This window comes from Nicotiana tabacum, chromosome 14 (assembly GCF_000715075.1).
Source record: "Nicotiana tabacum cultivar K326 chromosome 14, ASM71507v2, whole genome shotgun sequence".
Taxonomy (NCBI): Eukaryota; Viridiplantae; Streptophyta; class Magnoliopsida; order Solanales; family Solanaceae; genus Nicotiana; species Nicotiana tabacum.
In genome coordinates, this window is record NC_134093.1 from 72,844,676 (window position 1) to 72,860,222 (window position 15,547).

Sequence of the window (15,547 nt, forward strand, 5' to 3'; positions counted from 1 at the left end):
CAAACTAGTTGACTTGAGGATATGATCATGCTTAATTGCGCAAGGTGAAGTCTGAGTAACCTTGATTTTATTGAAACACCATGTGCTAAAATCTTAAGTGTGGGGTTGTTACGACCACTTTTTGCTATGATTCATCATTCTATAAGTTGACTAATAGTGATGTTTGTAGGTACAAATGGTGCGTATGACTCTAAATGCAAAACCTCCAACCAACACCAAGGGAAAGGCCAAGGCCCCAGCTAAAGGAAAGCAATCTTCTTCCGCACCGCCACTAAAGAAGTGAAATAGAGGTGATGCTACATATAGTATACAAAATATAGGGAGGCAAGTGGTTGAAGCTATGGCATCATTACAAGCAAGGGCTCGAGATGAGCGAGAATATGGGATGAAAAGTGTACCTCCATTAGCAAGAAAGTGATATAAAATATGTTTTCCTAAGAACATGCATCTTGACTTGGCGGTGGAGGAGCACCAGTTGAAATCCAAGAACCCAGAGATTTGGTAGTATATACATGACTTGGTATTGAGCTTTGTGTCAAAATATCCAGGAGATACAATGTAACGATCCGGTCGGTCGTTTTGTGTATTTGAGCCATGTTACCTTATTTGATGCTTTTTGTATGCTTCTTTGTTGTTTTGTGACTTGAGAGGATGGTTGGTTTGGTTTCAGGGAAGTTTTGGAGTGAATTGGAATATTTATTTCCAAGGTTGAAAGCTTAAGTTATAAGAATTGACCGAGGTGTGTCTTTTGTGCAAACGGATCCGGAATGGTGTTTTGATGGTTCCAATAGGTTTGTATGCTAATTTTGGTCTTAGGAATATATCTGGATATAGATTCAGTGGTTCATAGGTTTTTTTGGCTCTAATTAGCAAAAACTGGAAAGTTAAAGGTTTCGAAGGTCCATAGGTTTGACCGAGAGTTGACTTTGAGGCTAACAAGGTCAGATTGTGATTCCGTGACTTAGAACCAGTGTGATTTGTAGTTTTAATGTTAGTTTGTGTTATTTGAGACCTCGAGTAGGTTTGTGTTATATTTTGGGACTGGTGGTGTGGTTGGACAAGGTCCTAGGGTCTTGGGTGATTTTTAGATGGGCTTCGGGTCATTTAAGTTTTAATTGGATGATCAGGTATGGTGTTTTCGCACTTACGAGATTTGGCCCACAAGTTTGGCTTTGGAGAGGCGGACATGTGAGTCACAGATACGAATTTTACTAGGATCAAGGATTTTTGCAGATGCGGCAGTGCTTGCACAAGTGCGCACGCGAAGATGTGCTACAAGAAGCGCAGAAGCGGCTCCACAGAAGCGAAGGGGCAAAGGCTTGAGTTGATTCTGCATTTGAGAGGTATTTTCCATAGATGCGGTGTCATAGAAGCGACATTTGGATTGCAAGAGCGCTAATCTATGGGCAAAACTAATTTAAATGATGGTTTGGCTTATTTATCATATTCTGAGATTGGGAGCTCAGATTGGGGCAAATGTTTAGGCAATTTTCACCGCTTGGATTGGGATAAGTGTACTTGACTCAGATTTGATTCTTATTCATGATTCCATATTTAATTTTGGCATTTGATTGGTGAATCTAAGAGAGAAAAATTGGGGATTTTGATAAAACCCTTCTAAAGTGAAAAATATAGATTTGAACCCCGATTTGAAGTCGGATTTTGATGAAACTTGTATTCGAATGGGTGATCGGGATTTTTGATTGTTGTTGTGTTTTGGGGTGGGTTCCTAGGTTGCGATTTTGGTTGACCTTTTGCAATTTGATAAAGATTGGAGTTTTATTACTTGGAATTGATTTCTATAGCCATGTTTGATGATATTCAGTTGTTTTTTACTAGATTCGAGCCGTTAGGAGGTCGATTCGCATGGGAAGGGATTTTTAGAGTATTGATTCACGTGCTTTGAGGTAAGTAACATGTATAAACTTGGGTTGAGAGTAGTTCCCCCATTGTCTATGATATTTAGGATGTATTGGGGGTGACACACATGCTAGGCGATGTACGTATGTGCGTACACCAAGAGTATTCATGGTCCGCGTAAATCTAAGGCTATTATGTGCGTTGTTTGCTATCATTCCTCGTTTTATTCGTGTTTTCTATTTGTTTATGACTACTTGAGCTATTATTCAAGCTAGAAATCATATCTAGCCCATGTGCTTGTTTGTTTGAGATATGATAGGGCTAACTTTGCTATTTGCCTTAATCGTAGTCATACTCTCTGTCATGATACTATATACGTGTATATATATCACTGTCTTTGTGCCTTCTTTATATGCTATCTCACATGCTATTGATGCCTTTATATGTGTGACATAGTTTGAGTTGAGTACTGTGATATGTGAATATTTGAGACTTGAGTGGTTTATGACTGAGCTTGGTGCCATAGAGCCGATTTGGTATTGACTATGAGGTGACGCATACGCCATGCTCCACATTAGGCTAAATGTATTGATTATAAGGTGACGCATCTTCCAAGCCCCATGTTGGGCTACATGATATTGATCGTTGACTTATATCCGATTAGCCCTTGGGGAAGTACCCGCCTCTCTGGAGTTAGGTAATAACCGTGGGCGTAGGAAGAGGGTCACATAGGTGCTTGGGTGAAGGACTTGTGTCAGGAACCCGTGCAGTGCTAAGTGTTGTTGTTGTTGAGTGCGAGGCCTAAGGGCAATTGTGCCAGGCACGGTATATATGCTGAGATATGTTATACTTGATGTTTTAACTGTGATATTGTTTATTTTAGCATACATACTTGTCATGCAGGCACCACTATGTATCCCTTCTCTAACGGTTATTGGTACTTGATGTCCTTATTTAATGTATTGGACTTGGAGTCATTGTTAAGTTGATGAAACCATGTTTGGATGACTTATGTTAAAGAGTTTATGCCTTAATTGCTATTCTTGAAAAGTATGTCTATATTCCTTCTAATAGTAAAAATATCTAATTTAATATTGCTTGACCTACTTGTCTTTACATTTATTATTCTGCTAATGTTGTAATTGGTTATTGGAGATGAGTATTTGACCTTGCTGAGCTCGTCTCTTCTTTCAGGCCGAGGTTAGACTTGTTACTTATTGAGTCGATTGTACTCATATTACATTCTGTACTTTTACGCTGAGAGAGGTGATCACTAGCAGGTTGCACCTGTACCAGTTCCTTAGAGATTTCGAGGTAGTTGCTGATTTCGTTCGCAGGACTTGAAGTCCTTTCTCCCTTTGTTTATGCTATTACTGTTCTATCTTACAAACAGTTATGTATTTTGGATCAGACTATGCATTTAAAGATTCCGTAGTGCTTATGTACCCAATGACACCAAATCGTAGGATGGTTTTACTTGTATTATTTCTATTGGTTTCCATTATTTGTCACGACCCAAAATCCCCTCTTAGGAGTCGTGATAACATCTAGTCTCTCAACAAGGTAAGCTGATCACTCAACATTATTTTAAATGATGAAACCATGAATTAACAAAAATGAAGTTTAACATAAATGCGAAAATAAGAGTAGTATAGGCCAAAGCGGCAAATACTCAACATAATATCCTAGAACTAGGTGGTACAAAGTCACAAGCTCTAACTGAATACACGAGATCAATATCAAATACAGTATTGTCTAAAATACATAAATAGTAGAAATGAAACAAGAGGGTGACTTCGAGGCCTATGGTCGGATCATGCATGGATACCTTGAAGTCTCTGGTATGTGCAATGCCTCACTACCGATCAGTCAAGTCCGAAGTACCTGGATCTGCACAAAAATATGCAAAAGCATAGTATGAGTACATCACAATCAGTACCCAGTAAGTATCAAGACTAACCTCTGCGGAGTAGTGACGAGGTTCGAGTCATTTGATACTCACTAGACAAATAACCTGTGCAATGAATATATCAAAGAAAATTGATAATTGAACTATAATTGAAAAGAATAATCATAACCCATTTAGAACATGTAATAACAACTCATTGTAGTAAAACCATGTTGATCGCGGACATCAAATAGAGGTATGGCATGTGATGAAATGTCAAATACAACCATAAACACAAGTGCCAAACATAAGCTTTCAAAAACAATTATGAAATAAGAATAAGAACCCCGTCACAACACGAATACAACAACAATGACGACACCCCGAAATATCATATAACATCATCATAATGCCACCTTTATTACGCTGCATGTGCACATGAAAATTATATGACAACCTTCTTTTGCCACATGCGCATATAGCCACCCTTATTTTGCCGGGGGCACCCCGAGATAATGCCAACCTTATTTCTCCCCATGCGCACAGCCATATACAAAGTAATCGCACGGAAAAACCTCATGCTGACACCCCCAATCAATCCTCTCAACATGTCGACAAGTGCCATGATACCATAGAACAACAATGCCAAGTGCCACGATATCAGAACAATAGTACCAAAGTGTCATCAAAGTATAAGTTCACAACTTTCAACAACCGTGCACGAGGACATAACAAATAATCATAGAATCGGAGGAATGTTCAATAGATAAAGCATGTCTATGGCTAAGTCAATGAAATGAACATGATCAAATAGTATTAAGGCATATCAAATAAGCATGATCAAATAGTATGAAATGAGCTAAGTGATTTCACAATTTTCATATAAAGCTCATTATACTATTAAGGCATATTAATAGCCTGCAGTATATTTTGTTCAAATCCACACATAGCGTCCGTATACATGCTCGTCACATCATGTACACGCCACTTAACACATCATAGAAATCAACAATTAGGTCTAGCACCTAAGGGGTATTTTCTTCACACGAGGTTAGCCAAGATACTTATCTCAAACAAGCTTAATCAGTCTACTAATAAGCCCTTCCCATGCAAATCAACCTCCAAACGGCTCGAATCTAGCCAAATTAACTTAATATTACTAATAAAAACATAAGAAACAGTTCCAAATGATAAATCTAAGATCTTTAATCAAACACAAAAAAGTCAACCCCGGGCCTGCACCCTGAAATTCAACCAAACTCATAAATTCTGAACATCCATTCAATTATGAGTCCAACTATACGAATTTCATCCAATTTGAACCTCACATCAAGCTTCAAATCACTAAATCTCACTCTCTAATCACATAGTCTAAAATCCCCAAATTTTACCTTAAATTCACATAAACTATGTGTGCTAATCAATGGGTAATCAATATCTATCATCAAAATTGAATAAACTTCACTTACCTCTTCAATTGCAGCAAAATGTCTCCCAAAAATCGCCATTAGGCGAGCTCCAAAACTTCAAAAAAGCGAAAACAATCAAACCCTTCGAACATATGAAATCTGTCAGTGATTCCGCATCTGCGGTTCCGCATTTGCGGTCTCATGCTTACATATGTGAGTCCCCCCAGCCTCTGACCTTCCGTATTTGTGGGCAGTTGAGCGCATCTGTGCATCCGCATCTGCGGCTCCACCTGGGCATCTGCGGCTCCCTCTCCGCATCTGTGGACCCAGCCTAGCCCACCCTCAATTCGCTTCTGTGATCAATAGGCCACTTCTGCGACCTCGCACCTCTGGCCCATCCCTCATAGGTGTGAATGCATTAGAACTCCAAAACTTCAACAATTCATTAAAGTCTAAAATTGATCCGCCAACAATCCAAAACACACCTGAGGCCCCCGGAACCCTATCCAAACATAGCAACAAGTTTTAAAATATAATACGAACCAACTAGAAGCCTCAAAGCACATAAAACAACACCAAAACCCCGAATTACACACGAATTCATGCCAAATGAACTAATAAACAACCAACTTCCAAAACTCATGCCGAACCATGTCAAATCAACTCCGAATGACCTCAAATTTTGCATGTAAGTTCGAAATTACACAACAGACCTATTCCAACTCTCAGAACCAAAATCCAAACCCGATATTCACAAAGTCAACTCTCGGTCAAACCTATCAACCCTCCAAACCTTTAACATTCTAACTTTTGCCGAGAAGCACCAAACCAACCTACAGACCTCCAAATCCACATACGAACATACACCTAAGTCCAAAATCAACATACGAAACTATTACAATCAAAACACTATTCTAAAATCGTTTACACAAAAGTCAAACTCCGGTCAACTCTTACAACTAAAGCTTCCAACCTTGGGACTAAGTATCCTAATTCACTCCACAACCTGCCCGAAACCAAACCAACCGCCCTCGTAATATCACGTAACCATAAATATACATATGTGAAGCATCAAATAGGGGAACCTGGGCTAAAATACTCAAAACAGCTGGCCGGGTTATTACATTCTTCTCTTCTTAAAATATGTTCGTCCTCAAAGGGATGTAGAATCATACATGGGGTCTCAAAAAGGTGAGGATATCTTCTTCGTATCTTCCACTCGGTCTCCCTAGTAGTGTCACGCCCCAAACCGAGGAACGCGACCGAGCCTCAACCGAGTGAACCCGATCGAGCAATTCTGTTAGATTTCAATCTACCGAAACTCATCCATGAATGGAGATAATACATATTTTCATTAATTAGACAATAAGGTGTTCATGTCTACAATACCAATTCATTTCCAATAGTCTCCCCATTTTAAAACTCTCAAATGGACAAATAATACAACCACAACATAACATATTCTGTCTTTCCCAGCACCAATACACAACCCACACTACGTATACGGAGCCTCTATAGATAAAGAAGAGTACAATGATAATGTCGGCAATAAGGCTCCGGCTATACCTCAAACAGAATACATAAAGTACAAAAGATTCATGACCCCAGGATGAAGTGGGGATCACCAAGACAGCTGGGAAGAAGGTGTACTGCTATCACTGATCAATATCTCATACTGTGGAACCACCTGCATCTATTTAAAGATGCAGCGCCCCAGCAAAAGGGACGTTAGTACTGTCGAATAGCACTAGTATGTATAACTGAACACCCTCTCAATAGAATGACAAATAATACAAACAAGATTATCATAATGTTAATGGAAGCCTTAATCAATCATCAAACCTCAATTTAGGATCAAGATAGTGTTTCAATTAATATCCATATCTCCCATTGGGAGATTTTTAGTATCGATATACCATTGTCCACAATACCATTATTCACAATACCAGTACCATCGTACTCTCAACACAGAGTCCGATCACGACCCGATCGGCTAGGCTATCTCATTAGAGATATTAACTACAATTTCTCTCAATGTCAATACCACCGTCTTTAACACGGAGTCCGATCACGACCCGACCGGCTAGGATATCCATTAAGGACATCAACCACAATTACCATTTCAATTACAATTTCCAGCATAATCACCACCATGTGTGCGGCATGGTGTCCGATCACGACCCGATCGTCTAGGCTGTCTTATTCGAGACATCAACCCTTTTATTTCAATCATCGCATTTCATATTACTTTCACATCTTTTTATCTCATTGGCACTAATGGACATAATTATAAGATAATTCTTGGCACGTTGCCCATATTTAGTATCTCATGCTCACCTTTTTACATTCAAACAACAACATCATCATCACCAACAACAACAGTTCAAATCAAGGTGTGTAATACACATGCGAGCAATTAAAAGTCTAAGGCACATAGAGATATTTCATAAAATTTGGCATAATAGCCTTCGTTTAAACTCGACTTGAAGTCGACACTTTAGTAATGCACAACCCATACTTGAACACATCCTCAATTGGCAACATAACATGAATAAAGCATTTAAGGTACTTATTGAACATATATCTTTCAACACGAACTTACTTGGAACATATATCTTTCAACACAAACCACTCGGGTCTTACACAAATTACATGAATATAGTGGGATTCAATTCTAGGAGAAGAGTTTAGCCAACATACTTAAATTGAGCTTCCTTAAACTCTAGAAGGTTCCAGAATTCTTAGCAACTTCAATCTATTTTAGAAATATAACAAATTGAACCAAAATTAGGAAGATGATCATGGTTCTAGCTAACTTGAGCGTTTTATCAAACACTAGGTGTGCATAACATTCAACTACATCCAGTAATGGTGTTTCTTCCTCCAACAATACCTCCTTACCACCAACAAGAGATACTATAACATCCTTTGTCCACTAACTACCTTCTTAGCAACATTATAATTATCAATGAACTGACATCTACCAAATTTTACTAATTAACTCATTACAAAATCTTTACTACACCCAATAATCTAGTTTAAGTATTTATGGCTTTCAATCACCATCTCATAAGTGCTAGTACTTATTCCTTGCTCATTTATTCACTAACAATCCATGAATGTAGGTTTAAGGGTGAAAGATTACCTCTTGTAGACCAAATCTTGAAAGTCAACTTTGGGGGGTTCTTGAGATTTTGAATAAATCCTATGGAATCCAATACAAAACCTTGTTGTAACTAGTGATTCAGAAGTAAAATCATCATAAAAACACACTTAAAAACTCACCTTAGATGTGTATTTGGAGCCTTGGCCGGATGGGTGGTGGGGAGAAAGTCCAAATCTTGAAGAAATGACTTATCCCTTCTCTATACCCGTCCTTGGGGGTGTTTAATGGGTTCCTACATGCGTGGCTGCGCATTGGCCACGCACATGAGGCAGAAACTCTCAAATATGCGCGGCCGCGCATCTGGGTGCGCATATGACACAGGTCCAGTCAAAATGGCCATAACTTTCTGTATACATATCCAAATGAAAAACGGTTTGATGCGTTGGAAACCATATTCAAAGGGCTTTAATTTGATAGGTAGATCACCACCTAAGACATTATATGTAGGGAGTTCCATTTATTTGAAGTTGGGTCTTGTGTCAATTAAAACACCCTTTCCACTTAATGTATCCAACTTGTTCCACACAAGTTCTTGCCATTCCCAAAACTCCTTAGTATGTTCCAACACACCTTAAACATACATTATCAATTCAACATAATGTGGCTCTACCCATAGGTCTCCTTTAATACTCAAATACGTTATTCCTAGATACCGTTGGCACACTTTAAAAACTTAAATCAATAGGAAATATTTTTACGGGGCCTTACATTCTCCCCAACTTAGGATCATTCATCCTTGAATGAGGAGTAGATTCCGTCCCAAAACACTTAACATAACTCGACTCTTCTTTAAAACATTTCAATCCCCCAAATTTGACTAACTCCAAAACCTTTCAGAAATTTCGCCAGAGTCTCCCTTGTAACTAGGCCTATCCACTTGACAGAGGGCCCCAGAAACACATCCTAACAGCATATACATAATCCAACGACGTAACATAATACAAAATAACACCAACTATGGTCTCACAAGCAGTATACTACCAAAAAGGAACACCTTTAACATAAGTTGTACAAATAATACGCAATTCATAGGGAACTATTTCATAGAACAATTACATAGCTAACACCAAGTCTTGCCACAAAGTCCGCCACATTCCTCTTCATATTATTCCACCAATAGACTTACTTAAGATCATGATACATTTTCGTAGAACCTGGGTGCACGGAATACCTAGAAGTGTGAGCTTCAGTCATAATTCTTTCTCGAAGACCATCCACATTTGGAACACATAATCGCCCTTGGTACCTTAGTGTACCATCAACCATGCCAAGAGAAAAGGCCATGGTCTTATGTTTATGAATCCCCTCTTTCAATTGCACCAACAATGGATCGTTGTATTGCTTCTCTTTGACTTCCACAACAAGCGATGATTCGGCCCTATTTTGCACAATTACCCCTCCTTCACTAGAGTCCGCTAGACGAACTCCCAAACTAGCCAATCGGTGAACTTCTTTTGCCAATGGACTTTTATATGCCTCCCAGTGAGACAAACTACCCATGGATTTACGGCTAAGAGTATTTCCACAACATTGGCCTTTTTCGGATGATATAGAATATCAATGTCGTAGTCCTTCAGTAACTCAAGCCATCTTCTATGCCTCAGATTCAATTCTTTCTGTTTGAAAATATATTGAAGGCTTTTATGGTCCGTGAATATGTCCACATGGACCCCATATAAATAATAACGCCAAATTTTCAATGCAAACACCACCGCCGCAAGTTCTAAATCGTGTGTTGGATATTTTTTTTTCATGATTTTTGAGTTGCCTAGAGGCATAAATGATCATCTTGCCACATTGCATTATTAGTGGAACATCTATATCAGATTTCTCTTTCATATGACCTCCTAGGAATTGATTTCTATAAAACTTTCCTTGATACAATTACAATCTTATTAGTACTTGCAACTTGTTTTTTCCAAATTTCTCAACAAAAGACATTACTAGGTCAGTTTTCTTATGGGACCATCTGTTTCAAATGAATAACATCTACTAGCTTGCGTGCACACCCTGATAATATCAACCTGCATGGCATTGCCTCAATATGTGAAGTAACATCGTGCTCAGATCTTTCTTAGCCACCCTCTTTCCTCATTATAAGTCTTATAGGATTTTAAGAAACCACTCACCCTTGTGAACATTCTCACGATTCCTCTTTACTGCTAAACACTTCCCAAAACACATATCGACACCCTTCATATATATTCAATAAAAAAAATCATTCGCTCGAACATGCCCTTTTTTTGAAACTTGTGATCCTCCTAAATTCTTCAACGACGACTTCTTGTTTTCCTTATAAGTGTAGGATTTAGTCCACCAGATTCTATCCTCGATGAGTAACTCACCTTATTCCCAGTATTGTAGTCACCAATAGTGTTTCCTGGTATTGCAGCCTAAGAGCTATCATGTTAAACATGTTTGGTTTGTAACAAGTGTTCATTCTCTCTCAATCTGTTTCAAACATTTCCCTTTTGGTTTAGAAAATATGTTGGTACTATATTTCCTTTGTGACTGGAGCATTCACTCCCATCCCATTTTTCCCTCAATTCATAGTTGACAACCTTATTGTGCCACACACTTGTTTGCCTCCCATGAACTCGTAGTATCATTGTGCCTGGTTTGTTGAGTTTATCACACCACCACTTTATCACCAGTAGTCTCACTTTTCAATGTAATATGTAGACATGAACTCCCTCTAAATCGTTTAGTTGATATTCAGTGTCACTCAAGTCGGTTGCATTACAGTTGATCCTTTATATCTTCTATTAACACTTGTGCTCTAGGCGAGTCCACAATTTTGATACGAACTATTTTGAGATAACCATGGCCATCTAAATTTTTAGACTTTTCTTCCAATTCTTCTTGCCTCATTCTTCCTAGTTAGTGAATATCCATGCATTCTTCCATACGTTACGTGGTCTTTTCCCTTAGTTGGGAATTCATCCTGCTCGCCTCTCGACACTTGTTGGGATATCCATGGGAAAGTGTGTTCATCCGTGTATCACTTAACACTTCCTTGCTTGTAAGATTCTTAAGAGACTCTCCATAAAGTCCCGATGCACTCTTGGGTTATTATAACATCACATTTATCTCTCCCACTCGTTCTGTCTTTCTTAAAGCCTTGTAACTTTAGCTAAATCGCAAATCTGTGATTAACTCATTCTAAGAACTCGCAAGCCTTTCACAACTGATCTGTAGCACTTCCGTGGGTTCCATTGTCCTTGACTCTCTAACAAGTACAAAACCCTTTTACAAACCCTACTCTTAGTTTCTAGTATCGTTGACCTTGTCATGTATATTGTGACGTACGAAGAATTTATATTTTTTAACCTTCCACATTATTTTTGTACTAGTGGTTTATCATTTACATATCCTCTCAGAGAATCACGTTACCCCTTACCACTTTTATAGACTACACATGTCTTCAACAAAATATCCAACCATCATAGCTACACGGCCCTACTCTCATTTTATTGAACTTAAGTAGCCTCATCATGGCCCTTCCCTCCCCACTTGGGGTGAATGTTTCACATTTCGACACAAGTCTTGACTTTAGCAATTTGAGGGTCACATGTTTCATATCTCTAGTCCTCCTACATATGATTGACTATTAGGGAGATTTAAGTCCCCATGGTATTAACCTCAGAAGTCCTCTACTCTTATTCAGCCACATAGACTTGGGATCCAAATCCCTCGTGTCAATATCCTTTTTGGAGTATAACACCACTTCGCACATTCCTGGGATTTTTATAATATTCATAGTGCTAGGGTCTTCTCATTTTGGGTTCACTTAACTCTCCTTTCATAACTTCTTGTCTCCCGTGAGAGACCTACACATTTATCATTACTCACCAGGCCATGCCTTTCATATATCAGGTGCCTATGTAACAAATTTATATCTTAAAATCATACACATGGTTCCCACACTATCCACATGTACTAGTTAAGCTTAGGTATCATTTATAACGTTGATGCCTCTTTGGAGGAGGTTAATCACTTCTAGCACTCTCCTCATATAAAGTATGCTCATGGTACTATATACTTGTCTCATATGGCCATACCATTCATTCAACATAATATATATGCCATATGTTTAATATTCAGACCTTTACCCATTCGTTATGTCACATGACAACATTACTTGGAATAAATCAAAAGAGCATTTAAATTTACCTTGAACCTCAACGCACGAGTTAGAGGAAGAACAGTTCCATAATGAGTTTCATCGCACGATTCAGAATATCAAAGAAGGGTATTATTCCTAAATGTCCAAGTAGCCTCCAACTTATAGATGTGGTCAACAATACACCGATAAGAAGGACTTTACTAGATACGGCTCCGAGACATCCTAGGACACTTTAAAACCTTAGGCTCTGATACCAAGTTTGTCACGCCCCAAAACCGAGGAGCGCGACCGCCGCTCAACCGAGTGAACCCGACCGAGCAAGCTTGTTAGATTTTATTCTACCCAAACTCATCCACGAATGGAGATAATACATATTTTCATTAATTAGACAAAAAGGTGTTCATGTCTACAATACCAATTTATTTCCAATAGTCTCATCATTTTAAAAGTCTCAAATGGACAAATAATACAACCACAACATAACATATTTTATTTTTTCCAGCACCAATACACAACCCACACTATATCTACGGAGCCTCTATAGATAAAGAAGAGTACAATGATAATGCCGGCAATAAGGCCCCGGCTATACCTCAAACAGAATACACAAAGTACAAAAGATTCATGACCCCGGGATGAAGTGGGGATCACCAAGTCAGCTGGGAAGAAGGTGTACTGCTATCACTGATCAATATCTCATGCTGTGGAACCAGCTGCATCCATTTAAAGATGCAGCGCCCCCGGTAAAAGGGACGTTAGTACTGTCGAATAGCACTAGTATGTATAACTGAACACCCTCTCAATAGAATGACAAATAATACAAACAAGATTATCATAATGTTAATGGAAGCCTTAATCAATCATCAAACCTTAATTTAAGATCAAGAGAGTATTTCAATTAATTTCCGTATCTCACATTGGGAGATTTTTAGTATCGATATACCATTGTCCACAATACCATTATTCACAATACCATTATTCACAATACCAGTACCACCGTACTCTCAGCATGGAGTCTGATCACGACCCGATCGGCTAGGCTATCTCATTAGAGACATCAACCACAATTTCTCTCAATGTCAATACCACTGTCTTTAACACGGAGTCCGATCACGACCCAACCGGCTAGGCTATCCATTAAGGACATAAACCACAATTACCATTTCAATTACAATTTCCAGCACAATTACCACCATGTGTGCGGCATGGTGTCTGATCACGACGCGATCGGCTAGGCTGTCTTATTCGAGAAATCAACCTTTTTATATCAATCATCGCATTTCATATTACTTTCACATCTTTTTATCTCATTGGCACTAATGGCCATAATTATAAGATCATTCTTGGCATGTTGCCCATATTTAGTATCTCATGCCCACCTTTTTACTTTCAAACAACAACATCATCATCACCAACAACACTAGTTCAAATCAAGGTGTGTAGTACACATGTGAGAAATTAAAAGTCTAAGGCACATAGAGATATTTCATAAACTTTTGCATAATAGCCTTCGTTTAAACTCGACTTGAAGTTGACACTTTAGTAATGCACAGCCCATACCTGAACACATCCTCAATTGGCAACATTACATGAATAAAGCATTTAAGGTACTTATTGAACATATATCTTTCAACACGAACTTACTTGTAACATATATCTTTCAACACGAACTTACTTGGAACATATATCTTTCAACACAAACTACTCGGGTCTTACACAAATTACATGAATATCATGGGATTCAATTCTAGGAGAAGAGTTTAGCCAACATACCTCAATTGAGCTTCCTTAAACTCTAGAAGGTTCCGGAATTCTTAGCAACTTCAATCTATTTTAGAAATATAACAAATTGAACCAAAATTTGGAAGATGATCATGGTTCTAGCTAACTTGAGCATTTTATCAAATACTAGGTGTGCATAACATTCAACTACATCCAGTAATGGTGTTTCTTCCTCCAATAATACCTCCTTACCACCAACAAGAGATACTATAACATCCTTTGTCCACTAACTACCTTCTTAGCACCATTATAATTATCAATGAACTCACATCTACCAAATTTTACTAATTAACTCATTACAAAATCTTTACTACACCCAATAATCTAGTTTAAGTATCGATGGCCTCCAATCACCATCTCATAAGTTCTAGTACTTATTCCTTGCTCATTTATTCATTAAGAATCCATGCACGTAGGTTTAAGGGTGAAAGATTACCTCTTGTAGACCAAATCTTGAAAGTCAACTTTTAGGGTGTTCTTGAGATTTTTAATAAATCCTATGGAATCCAATACAAAACCTTGTTGTAACTAGTGATTTAGAAGTGAAACAAGCATAAAAACACACTTAAAAACTCACCTTAGATGTGTATTTGGAGCCTTGGCCAGATGGGTGGTGGAGAGAAAGCCCTAGTCTTGAATAAATGACTTATCCCCTCTCTATACCCGTCCTTGGGGGTATTTAATGGGTTCTTACATGCGCGGCCGTGCATTGGCCGCGCACACGAGGTAGAAACTCTCAAATATGCGCGGCCGCACATCTGGGTGTGCATATGACACAAGTCCAGTCAAAATAGCCATAACCTTCTGTATACATATCCAAATGAAAAACGGTTTGATACGTTGGAAACCATATTCAAAGGTCTTTAATTTGATAGGTAGAAAACCACATAAGACATTATAATGAGGGAGTTCCATTCATTTGAAGTTGGGTCTTGTGTCAATTAAAACATCCTTTCCACTTAATGTATCCAACTTGTTCCACACAAGTTCTTGCCATTCCCAAAACTCCTAAGTATGTTCCAACACACCTTAAACATAAATTATCAATTCAACATGATGTGGCTCTATCCCATAGGTCTCCTTTAATACTCAAATACGTTATTCCCAGATACCGTTGGCTCATTTTAAAAACATAAATCATTAGGAAATATTTTTACGGGGCCTTACAAGTAGACTCCTCGATTAGCTGGCCTCTCCAATGAACCTTCACCGAAGCTATATTCTTCGACATCAACTTTCGAACCTGCCGATCCAAAATGGCCACCGGCTTCACATTATAAGTCAGTTCTCCATCTAACTGTACCGTTGTGAAGTCC